Source organism: Rattus norvegicus, chromosome 4 (genome assembly GCF_036323735.1).
Source record: "Rattus norvegicus strain BN/NHsdMcwi chromosome 4, GRCr8, whole genome shotgun sequence".
Taxonomy (NCBI): domain Eukaryota; kingdom Metazoa; phylum Chordata; class Mammalia; order Rodentia; family Muridae; genus Rattus; species Rattus norvegicus.
Genome location: NC_086022.1, coordinates 30,144,371 through 30,157,303, shown reverse-complemented (window position 1 = coordinate 30,157,303; position 12,933 = coordinate 30,144,371). Strand labels below are relative to the sequence as shown.

At 41.2% G+C, this 12,933-nt stretch overlaps 1 protein-coding gene across 5 annotated transcripts in view; it reads right to left on the bottom strand.

The window, feature by feature from the left end:
* The window catches only part of Cdk14 (cyclin-dependent kinase 14), a 594,415-nt gene that overhangs the window by 56,348 nt on the left and 525,134 nt on the right, over positions 1–12,933 (bottom strand). Inside the window, exon 15 of one of the 5 annotated variants that reach the window (NM_001395583.1) lies at positions 10,923–12,334. The exons of the other annotated variants lie outside the window; for them this stretch is intronic. The gene's annotated coding sequence lies outside the window, so the exon portion shown is untranslated. Of the gene's footprint in view, positions 1–10,922; positions 12,335–12,933 lie in introns of those variants that run through there. 5 annotated transcript variants of the gene reach the window in all.

Sequence of the window (12,933 nt, the reverse complement as noted above, 5' to 3'; positions counted from 1 at the left end):
GGAGGAATAAAAAACCTTAAATCTATTTCAACTTTCCAAAGGAAGTCACTTAAAATACACTTTGAGGGGAATCAGCTTGTTTTGTTCTTAGGGTTTTGTTCTCTGAGTATCTAGCTCTGTTACGGAATCTCTTCTCTCCATGATCCTCTGCTCTCTAAGAACCTCATTTGGCTTGTGAAGAAGTCCCCAAGCCGACCATGCTCTGGTTACTACTATCTGATTCTATCCAAGGTTCAGAACAGGAGAGAAGACAGGGAGGACCACTGGCTTCACCTTTATTTTGTTGTAAATCTGTTTAAAAAGTTTACATGTATTCAGTGTTGTTCAGAGCTTGTGAAAAAAATTGAATTAATTGGAGAAAGAACGCTTAACTTGGACGGAGGGAGGGAGGGAGAGAGACAGACAGACAGACTGAGACTGAAGCAGCAACTACTCAGGTCTAGCTGGTTTCCCCGAAATCATCTCTAAAACAAAGATCCAAAATAATAGCTACTGTACTCAGTTCCGAAAAATCCTAAGAGAAACCCCAGAAACTATCCCTTCAATCTTCTGGCTATTGCATCCTTTGTTTAAAAAACATCTTAGTGGAGGCATAAAGTGTAAGGCAGATTAAAGTGAGGCTCCTTTGATGGGTGAACTCAGGGGCTGGAGGTCTGCCCGAAGCTCCCCTCCCCCTGCCTCCCAGGAGAAGCAGTGAAGGGGATCTGAGGGGCAGTCACTGCTTTGAAACTTGTTTTGGCCACAGCTCACTGTGAAAAAAAAATGCATTTTATTAAGTGGCTCGGTGTAGTATAGCAAACACATGTGTATACGAGTGGAGGTGCACGCGCCCGCGAGCACACGGACATGGCGGAAAGAATCACTTCACTGCACGTGACTGACTCCTACCACAGGTCATCAGCTCAGGTTGCTTTCCTTTCCTGTTACTTCCCTCCCCCTCACAAGCATCATTTTCAGTCTACCGGAATGATATCATGCTCCATCAAGGGAAGTAGAAGCACTGCGTTCAATACCCAGAGTAATTCTGTAGATCAGGAACATGGCTCCGGCTGAATCCCCACCAGCACGAAGGTGCTGGTGGGACAGAGTGCAGCAGGAAGTGGTAGGTGGCGGTCCTTCCATCCTGCGGTAGTGGCTGTAGGGCAACGCTGACCCAGAGAAATGTCTGGTTTCTTCTGATTACAGATCACAGGGCAAGCTCATCTGACTTCTATCATATGAATGACAAAGCCAGGAAGCCAGGACCGACACTTGGATGATGGGACAGGACAGACTTCATTTTTGCTGAGGTCTCATTGTTGCATTTTAGTTTTGCTTTCAGCTCTACAAAATGTCCTGTATCCTTGTGATCTCTTATTTTACTTAATAAAGAGAAGGAATTATTGCAGTCGTGACGAAGTTGGTAAGTTTGCCATCAGTGTACATAAAACTACTTACACTAAATTCGTCACTGATATGAGGAAGGGCGTTCTCATCAAAAGAGCAACATAAAAAATGGCTCCTATGGATTTAAGGAATATTAAAGAGAATTAAAATGCATTTTTTCCCCAAAAGAGTTCCTGGTACCTGTTGCTATTCTCCTTGGGATCCAAAGATAGTCACTGGATTTAATGGTTTTACTGAATTTTCCTCTCTAATGTAAAAAATAAAATAAATCAAATGCCATCTATTTAAATGTGGGTACCTTGTCACCTCCAATGTCAACAAGAGGGTCTAAGAAACACACCTTAAAAAAAAAATCCAGCCACAGTAAACCTATATCCAGACTTCAAACATATGTGCCCCCATACCCCATTACAAAATGGGCTTTTATAAACTTCTTTCTACAAAAATAAATAAGAGTAAGGAATAAAAAAAAGATAAAGCCCGCATACAGAACTGCAGCAATTATACCCCCACAGCTACACTAGAACCCAAAACTTCGCAAGGGCTTTGATTACTGAACCATGGCTGAAGTGAATAATTTGCTCTTCAGTAAGAAAACAAGCACATTCATTCTCACCACAATGGAGAGAGGCAGTTTTAATTAAACCTTATCAAAAGATGAATAAGGAATAAACTCAATACCCATTCCACAGAACTCTATTTTCGTCTGTTTAGTTTAAACTCGCCATGTTCTTGCAATAATTATCCACTGTCCAAGGAATGCCCGAGTTGTGTTAATGTTGGTAAAGATTTAATTAGCTCAATTATCTGGAGAGCACTGAAGTGAAGCTCGGCACAGTACAAAACTTCTTCAGGCTTTCTACATATCTCTGATCCAAAAACTTGAAACTGGAATCTGAGTGAGCAAAAGCCTCTTACCTCTGCAGAAACACTTCTATACCTTGTGGTTTTTATTATTTATTCCAGTTAAACACTCAGTCTTTATTAGTAGGGCTGGAGTGAAGGCTTATCTAGGGGTGTGTGTGTGTGTGTGTGTGTGTGTGTGTGTGTGTGTGTGTGTGTGTGTGAACAGTACCTACAGTTAACTTACTGCATCTGTAAATATGTTCTTAGAAAGTTAATTAAATTTGCCATTTAGATAAATATTAACATCCGAAGTCCAATCCTTAAGAAGGTTCCTTTTCTTTAACACAGCCTACATGTATTACCTTTTTCCCAGAACACATCTAGGCACCGTTGAAAGCACAGCCATACAGACAACTGTTTCAATCTGTCGGACACCAGGGACAGACAGGAGGGTTCATTTTAGAAAACAGATTGGTCCCCAGCGGCCTGACCTTCCTGGTGGGAAAGAGAACACAGCGCCATGCTTGACAAGCTCAGCAACAAAGAGGTATATTCAAGTCCCCCCCAATTCAGACAAGCTTCTCACAGGGAAATGCAAAGCAGGAGACAGAATGTGCCACTTCCAGCAAAGAGAGTTCACTAAGACAGCATCCCACCATAACCCACACTGACATAGTTAGCAAAGTTGCGAGCACTGTTTCACCTTCCCACTTGGGACTTCAGAAAGCTCCCACTGGCTGCTGCCAATGTCTTAGCTCCCAGCCCCACCTAGGATGATTCCCACAAACTTCAGAACCACAGCACAAGCTGCAAGACAGTCTTCCAGACAAAAGACCCCTAGTTTCTCTGCCACTGAGTCCATAGCTTTTCTTCTAGAAGCTGGCTTCTGCGGGTCTCCCTTTACGTGTTGCCAGCTCTGCCTGGATTGTGGAAGGCAGACAGACATTTCTTTCCTTTACTCACAGAGACAGAAACACTTCGATTATTTTCATTTTGTCTTTGTATGCGATATTCCAAGAAAGTTTAAATTTGAACCCAATCTAGCCCAAAGATATTTGACCTTAAAAAGACATTCATAAAACCAATAGACTTTGGAAAGAACCAAGTTACATTTGGTGCCATAAAGGAAATCATCTATTTTTTCCCAACTTCCAGTGTCAAATTTTATTTTCTATCTTACTTGATCAGTTACAAGTTTAGTTTATATATTGTAATTTTTATAAGCACATGCATGCACGTGTGCACGCACGCATACACACACACACATACACACAGAGGAAGATACTAGTTTTTTTTTTAATTTATGTTTTAAATGCTATGTAGAAAATGATCAATCCATAAGGCAATCACAACTGCCCATATCACCCTTGCGAACAAACACACTGGCTGAAAAATGAGGCTCAGGACATTATGTTTTAGCACATATTTTCCTGATTTACAGGGATTATGAGCATTTAGGTTAAAAAAAAAACCTAGGGAAGTTCAAACAAGTCTTGGTTTTTGGTCTGAGAAGGTACTGCAGATGCAAAACACCTCATTCCACATGTGTAGATGCCTACAGTGAAGAACAGACCACGGAACCCCTCACAGCACAGCCTAGTTTCAAAGGGAAGGCCTCGTTCTGAAAACTAGATGCAGACTCAAGACACAAGTCCATTGCACCAGATGAAAGACGAGGCTGGTTGAGTCCAAGGAAAACTGCATTGCAGAGTGATGTAAACCGTTTGCCCAGGCTTTACTCGTGAACCCCACAAGTTCAGCAGATCCCATAAGGAAGCAAATGACCCATGCTAATCGAAAACTGCTTTTTATCTGTCACATGTTATGAGGGGGGGAGCATATTTTTGGCAAGTGAGCTGAGACTTCCTTTGTGCTGGCCAAGAAAGACTTAAGTGTGGGTTGGTTTTGCCTTGTTTGTGGACAGCAAAGAGGTGATGGTGGGGCCCATTCAGGCTGGCCCTAAAAGGGACTCTCAGCCTTCAGAGTATTCTGCATAAGAACAAAGGGGGCTTGGGTTCAGGCTGCAACAGGAGCCATTTTCACCACACAAATTTCCTTCTTTTGTGCTGGTGGAAGAGGATACTTTGAGCCCTTTGGGTTTAGAGGGTCTTCAAACAGACAATAGTGTGCAAACAGCCTGCAAGAACTTAACTTCACTGGAACAACCTCAAGGCTGAGCCCAAGGCTTTGAGAAAGGCCTCTGCTGATTTACCCCTGCTCTTCATCCTGAACAAAGCCCAACCCACAATACCGAAACCTCTTTTCTTTGGATTAAACTTCCTTTGCAGGAAAAATATGCAAATGCTACACAGGCCCCTTGTTTGAGGCTGTTCTTACTGAGATGTCTTTTCTCTGTCTGGCTCCCCCAGCCAACCCTCCACTGCCCGACAGGAGACCAGCCCTCCAATTCAGCATCTTTCAAACCTCTGACAATCAGATCCCTGGCATGCCTTTGCCTCTAAAAGGGGCTCATTTGGTCCTAATTAACTATTCCATGCATATTTCCCGAGGCATGGCAGTTGTGCTAGAAGCTAAGGGTTGAAGTATTCATCCTACCTCTCATTTCAATCTTTGCCCTGAGCAGCCTCTTCCCTCTCACTCCATGCACCCTCTCACTCCTTGCACCCATCCCCTTTTCTTTTTCTGCTCCTCCTTCCAGTGAAAAGGTGGAATGAAGTTGGAAACCGGAAACTATAGGAAAACAGGCAGTTCAAAAGGCAGACATACTGAATGCTGGGACATCCTGGGAAAAATCACGAAGAAGGTAAAAGGAAGTTTAAAGTGACATGAAGTGTTTTTGTTGGCAGAAATACAGAAGTATATACCCAACACACAGTCACACACACACACAGACATACACCAACACACAGACACATATACACACACAGACACACATACAGACACACACAGAGACACAGACACACACACAGATACATACAACACACACAGACACAGACAGACACACATACACAGACACACACAGAGACACAGACACACACAACACACAGACACAGACAGACACACAGACACACACACACACACAGACACACAGACATAGACACAGACAGACACACAGACACGCACACACAGACACAGACACACATACACAGACACATACACAGATACACACAGACACACTCACACACAGACACACACACACATAGACGGACACACAGACACAGACACACATACACACACACACACAGATACACACGTCATGATTATATTTATGTGAGTTAGCCATGTAAGAAGCCCATGTTTAGTTGTTGGATATTAAAATTCATTTTCTCAATGTTTGATTCTTCCCAAAATTAACTTTCAATCTGCATTACAAATAACTGGTACAACCAAAGGACAATGGCTTCGTGTCTCATCCTTAACATGCAGGCAAGACAGAAATATGTTCATAAATCTAAATGACTGACCAGTGCAAGTCCTGGCAAGTAGGTGCTTGTCCATGTAAGAATGTTCATGTTCTTGCAGGCAGACCAACTCTCCCACCATCAGGGGACATTTAGGATGAGGTTGGGTGATATGAATATTATTTACTTGAAAGACCTTCCATCAGTCAAGAACTATTTACTGTTTTGTCCCCTTGAATAATCTAGAAAACAGGCCTTTCTTGAAACACTGCCATCTGCTCAGTCCAGTTAGTCTTGTTGCAAGTGAATACATTAAAATCTGAACTCTGTAGTGTGTCACAAAGATCTGTCACAAACTGGGTCCCACTAGCTGCTGCAGTCCCCTTTCTGCTCATTCGAAATTCTCTGCCTTCTTCCAGAACATTCTAGAAAGAAGTTGAACTTTGCGATAGGTCTTGCTTTGGGGCTTAGACTGTTCTCTTTCATAGAAGTGGGGCAGAAAGAATGTAAGACCTGGATGGTGAGACTAGAGCTCTGACATGTCACCTTTAGGCATGGCATAGCCTCTGCAATCATGAACTAACAGCAGCTACAGTACCTGCACTAGGCCTGCACTAGAGTGTCCCTGTTGATGGTTAGTCAAGAATGGGGCCCTGCTCCTTCCTGTTGATAGAGTCTGGTTGATGGGGGATTGTTGTCTTCAGTTGTGTGTCCATTGGTCAGCCCACCAGACTCCAGTGGTTCAAAGCCCACGGTTACTAGACGGACAGCCCTGGCTAAACTCAGTAAGTCACAAAATAAAACAAGAAGAAGCGAATACTAAAAATATATTTATGGGGCTGGGGATTTAGCTCAGTGGTAGAGTGCTTACCTAGGAAGCGCAAGGCCCTGGGTTTGGTCCCCAGCTCCGAAAAAAAGAACCCCCCAAAATATATATATATATATATATTTATAAGAAAGAAGCAGGGTTGGCAGGAATGGGTGGAAGATAATGGTGAGAATAATTAGAATGCATTGTACACATGTGTAAAATGGTCAAAGAACAAGTTTAACTCACACGAATAAAGAAAAAAAGCACCATTTTTTCCTTCATGACTGTGAAAATTCCCTTCTACTCAAAAATCTCTCCCTTTGGCACTGTTTGTGCAAAACCTTCGGGTAAAATTAAGTTCTCACTCATTTATTCTCCTGTATTGGTTTATGCAAACTTCTACAGTATCTATTATTATTCTTCCATTTGAATAAATACATTTGTGTCCCAGAATTATGCATGTCTTTCTAACTACTGTCCACTACAGCATCAATACAATGATGGCTGTATTAAAGACTCAATATGATGACTATTGGCTGATTTAATCATATATATGTGATTTACATATATTTATGATTTACTATATTTATGTTATGTATATGATTTAGTCATATATTTTATATATTTATATATAATATGATATATATGGTTTAGTCACACACACATGTATATATATACACACACACATATATATATAGTATAAAGAGATGGAGAAATAGTGAAATGCTATAACTACTGTGATGTCTAGATTAATAATAATAATAATAATAATAATAATAATAATAATAATAAACACAGGTAAATAGACAGATGACCTAAGATACTCTATCTTAATGGCACTCTTTCCCCAAATATAGAATCTTAGTCTGGTCGTGAACAAGCATCCCAAGAGACATTCTATAAAATGGCCATGTATTATTCTCAAATCCACTAAAGTCATGAAAGGGGTAAGCTGGAGAAAGACTAAGGAGGAGGATACTAAGGATGCTTGCAGACAAGTGTGGCTTACCCAGCACGGGATGCTAAACCTAGGAGATCATGAGGGTAAAAACAGAAAAAAAATCCAAACCAAGTGGTTGTGGCAAGAATAGTGTGGTGCACGGGCTAATGTCACAGCAAGGCGAATGCACTGTGGTTAGAAAGGAGGCTGTAAAGGAGGGGTACTGGGTTGTCGTTGCAACACTATGAATTTAGAAGGAATAGAAAATAATCAAGGTTTAAAAATTACAACCCAGCTCGGTGTGGGGTGTGCACCTTTAGTCCCAGCACTCTGGAAGCAGAGTCGGGCAGGTCCATGATAATTTGAGACCAACCTGGTCTACAAAGTGAATTCCAGGATAGCCAGGGCTATACAGAGAGAAACCTCCCCAAGTAAATAAATAAAAATAAATAAATGACAAGCCTTCACTGAATACTCCTCCTCATGCTCAGTTATTTTGGATTCTGAACTCTAGATATACCTGTATCTCTATGATTGCATAGCATAGCAACTGGGCACAGTCCTCCAGAACCCAACAGACAGCAAACATCTTTCAGAAGCTGTCAACTCACCATGAAAATATATTAAATGACACTACCGTGATTTTCAGATGATAGCTATGTGAACTTATTTGTTGTATCCTAAGGATATTAAGATACAGAATTAAATAGATAAAATTAAAATAATTTTATATGGCAAAAAGGATTTTGCAGGGTATAGTCATTTCTTCAAAGGAATAACATAACCAATATAACCAGCACATTGCAGTAGACACACACACACGACACACACACACACGACAGACACACACACACACACACACACACGACAGAAACACAAACACACACACACGACAGACACACACACACACACGACAGACACACACACACACGACACACACACATACACACGACACACAAACACACACACGACAGACACACACACACACGACAGACACACACACACACGACAGACACACAAACACACACACACGACACACACACACATACACACACGACAGACACACACACACACGACAGACACACACACACACGACAGACACACAAACACACACACACGACACACACATACACATACGGCAGACACAAACACACACACGACAGACACACACACACACAGGACAGACACATACACACACACACACACACACGACAGACACACACACATATACACATACCACACACATATACATATAGGACACACACACACACATATACACATACCACACACACACACACATACCACACACACACACACACACACACACATACGACACACATATACATATAGGACACACATACACACACGCTCACCGTTTCATTCACTAAAATGCCATTACTTATTACCATCAAAACGTCATTTGACTAAAAATAACTGTATTTTCCAAAGAGAGCATGGCACTACTGTACACTCAGATGTACAGACACAGAGCTATAATCACACTATTCAGAAGCAGTGCCAGGAATAAGGCAAGTTTGAGGCCAGTGCGAGTTATACAGTGAAATCTGGCCTCAAGAAACAAAACAAAACAAAACAAAAACAAAAACAAACAAAAAAACAAAAAACAAACAAACAAAAAAAACACCCAGGAAACACCCTAAAAAAATATACAAAACAAAAAAAAACAAAAAGAAAAACAAAAAAAACCCCAAAAGACAAAACAAATCTATATACGTATTTATAATTATTTAATTTTTTTCTAATTTTACGTAAAAAAAATCTGCTGGATTCTCAGAATTGTTTCTGCATTTAATTAATCAGCTGTGATATGTTGTTTCGGCTGGAAAAAAAGGTAAAATATGTGCTTGCCTCTCGGGGATACATAACAAGGAAACATTTTAGTAACTTTCCCAGATAACTACAGATAGCTTCATCACAACAAAACAAGTAGAAGATTCCTGCAGATTTTTCAAGCATTAGAACACTGCTATAAACAGAATAGTAATAGCAATAAAAAACACTTTCAGAGAAGGTTTTAGAAAACTGTCTATCTCCCAATCGCAAATGAGAGTTTTCCATAGTATTCTCAAATTCTAATTTCCTATCGAGAACTCCAATGTTATCAGCAGCAGAAGCAACTTTTGCCTACCTTCCACGAACACTGTTTTCCGTGAATGGCGGATTCACCTTTTTACATATGTAAGAAAATATGGTCAAACACCTATCCCAAGTTTGAATAACCATAGTTTGTAAGTTTGTTCCAACCGAAATCTAAGTTCCAGTAATCAAAGCGTCTAGTTCAGCGTGTATATCAGAGGACCCCATGTGACCTCCTTCCTGAGACAAGCATGGCAGCTCGGGACACAGTAGATGTGACATACACGAATGTGCCAGAGTAGGGACTTGATGAGCACGAGGAACTCTGATTTCCTCATTAAGAATAGTATTGGGTGAAAGTAGCATATAAAATGTTGGGTTTGGTGGCTTGAAGGAACTCCCAGGAATCACCCGTTGTTACCACTGCCTTGATGTATGGCAGCCAGCTCAGGTACCTACTGAACGGAAGTCATGCAGGGACCAACGTGGCTGAAAGGCAACCTTTGTAGCCTGGTATGAAACCATTTTGATTCTTTGTGAAATGTAGGGTAAATGCTGCACAGAGGATAATCGCAGGGTGCCACTTCCTTTCTTGGAACCCAAAGGGATCTTACCTGAGAAAAATCCTCAGGTGAGACTTTAAGCAATGCTAACCCTGTTTACAGTTTGGAGAGGCTTCACAGAGAGAAGGGTAAACACAGTGATGCTGAGCTCCCTAAGGAAGGAGCAACACAGAAGTCAAAGTATCAGAATCCACAGAGGCAGTGAACACAGAGCTGGCTTTAGTAGGCTGAGCTGGGGGAAACAATAAGGCACTGAGACCAGGCAGGTGTGAACTCTCCTCTCCATAGGGTAGCTGCCTCTGAAGTGACAGGGTGACAGCCTGAGAAACCACTATAGACAGCCAAGCATTTTAAATATTTATTGTTTGCCCATCTATGTATCTATATATCTATCTATGTATCTATCTGCCTGTCTATCAATCATCCACCTATCATCTATTTATCTATAATCTATCATTTATCTATCATATTAATCTATCATCTATTTATCTACCTATTATCTATCTACCTATCATCTATTTACCTATCATCTATCTGCCTGCCTGCCTGCCTATCTATCTATCTATCTATCTATCTATCTATCTATCTATCTATCTATCATTTATCTACCTACCTATTATCTATCATCTACCAATCATCTATCTATTTATCTATCATTTATCTACCTACCTATTATCTATCATCTACCAATCATCTATCATCCATCTATCTATCTATCTATCTATCTATCTATCTATCTATCTATCTATCATTCAATCATATAACTAGTGGTTGTTTGTGCCTAGCACTAAAGAGAAGCAAAGCAAAGCAAAGCAAAGCAAAGCAAAACAAAACAAAACAAAACCTACCCCAGAAACCTATAGATCTGAGGTGCACTACCAGTCCACAGTTAAAAAAAAATAATGAAATGACAATTGTTTGTTTCAAAAATCATTCATTTTTTAAATTACTCTGCTAGTTATTAACAAACTGAATTACTGTGATAAATAATGTCTATGATAGGGGAACTATTCTCACATATGTGTATGTATATGTATATGTGTATGTATCTCTATATGTATATGTATATATGTGTATTTATATTCCTTTCAAGGCCAGTTTCCGGAGTATACAACTCTCAAATGAAGAGAAGAATGGGTTCTCACTGGTGTTTAAATTTTTTGATTTGACTGACCTAATGCAGTGCAACTTGACAGCATAAACAGTAGCTTAATGCTAAGATTTTGGTGTTAGATACAGAAGTGATTTGATGGGGAGGGTTTAGGGGTACAGTTCACAATACACAGCAGTCTGAGGCTGCTTGATAAAACAGTCTTGGCTACTTAATAACGGCCTCATAAAATGTCTCAATACTTCAGGGGAAAGGCAAAGACGTTTTGAATGCCTATTTCCTCCACAGAATTGGGGTGCTGTGCAAACACCCTTCATTCAGTGCTCAGCCAGGCAGACCTGCGATGGAAGCCAATGGGACTAAAATAACAGCAGGATGATCTCCAAGCAAAAGATAAAGTGATATCATAAGACTTCTTTCCCAAAGAAGATACAACTGCTGATAGAATGTATACGAGTAAAAACTCTACACCAACACCTATTTAAGTCATTGCAAAAACCACTGCGGTTTCCTTCTGGGCCTGGTCCAGGAGCGCCTGTGAGGAAAAAGCATTCTTTGCTTTGTCACTATGCTCCCTTTTAAGAGCTGTAGGTTTTAACTCTCACTGCAAATTTATCTTCTTGTTTGGTTTTTTTGTAATCTGTTGGGCTGTAGACCAATTCCAGGTGAACTGTCATCCAGTCTGTAATGAAATTGAGCAGCTTCCCCTTTAAGGGAAGCAAAGATTCAGTAGTGAACCAGGTACCAAACTATGACGCAGCCATAGTCAAGAATACTTCTCTTTTAACTCGGGTCAGATGTAAATATCTCAGAAGGCATCGGTCTCCCGTACCAGTGAGATTGCGCATAAATGGAGAACCCTGGTTTGATTTGTGCAGTGTCCCTAAGCAGTGAGCATAAACGCACCAGCCCTCTTAGGCTTCTGTATGCAGCTAAGCTAGTCTTCCACACCAGCTGGGGAAACCAACTCTCTTCTTTTCTAACGCCGTCCATCTCTGTCTGCTTCTGTGGAGTCGCCACCGTGGCGAAGAAGAAGAAGAAGAAACATTTCGGAGTATGTCAGCTTTAATTAGTGTAACGTGACCCGTTCATTTCGCAGTTAAGAATAAAGAAGTTTGCCTTCTTTAAATCCGGAGCTCAGCCTGCAGATTATGCTAAGTTGCTTCGTTCATAGTCCACACTCCTCGGCTCATGTCAGAAGGACGGCATTTGTCCCCTCTAGTGATAAACAAATTATACATGAAATCAATTCCACTTCACAATCATTGTCCCTATTGGGTATTATCTTTCCTTCCCTGCTCCCTCCAGTTAAGCCTGCATCCTGTAACTAGCTAATGAGCTGAGGGCTTTCTGTTCCAGGTGGCACCCCCTGCCTGGAAGTCACGACATTTCCCATTTCGAATGCTGCTGGCATTTTTCCGCGGCTCCTGCTAACTAGCCTTTTTGACCTGCACTAAGAGGAACTCATCTGATCGAATCCTCTAAGCTGCCAATCATTCCAGCAAATGATCTTCACAGTCACTCCCAAGGCAGGAATGGAAGGCGGGGGAAGAAGAAAAGCCAAGGAGAGAGTGAGGGAGTCGGTGAGGCCGCTGCCTCTGCTGCTACCTAATGAGAAGACTTGAAGTCTCTGAGGCAGCTGAAACACTGAAAAACTGGTGGGAAAATTAGGGCACAACTGAATGCCTGGCTCTGTAATTACTGATTTTTCTCCATCCTGAGAGCAACACCTCTGAGATGTGCCAGTTTCTAAAGAACTCGAGAACACCCCCACCTTATCCAGAGAGAATAGATTCATTTTCTCCTGCCACTATCAA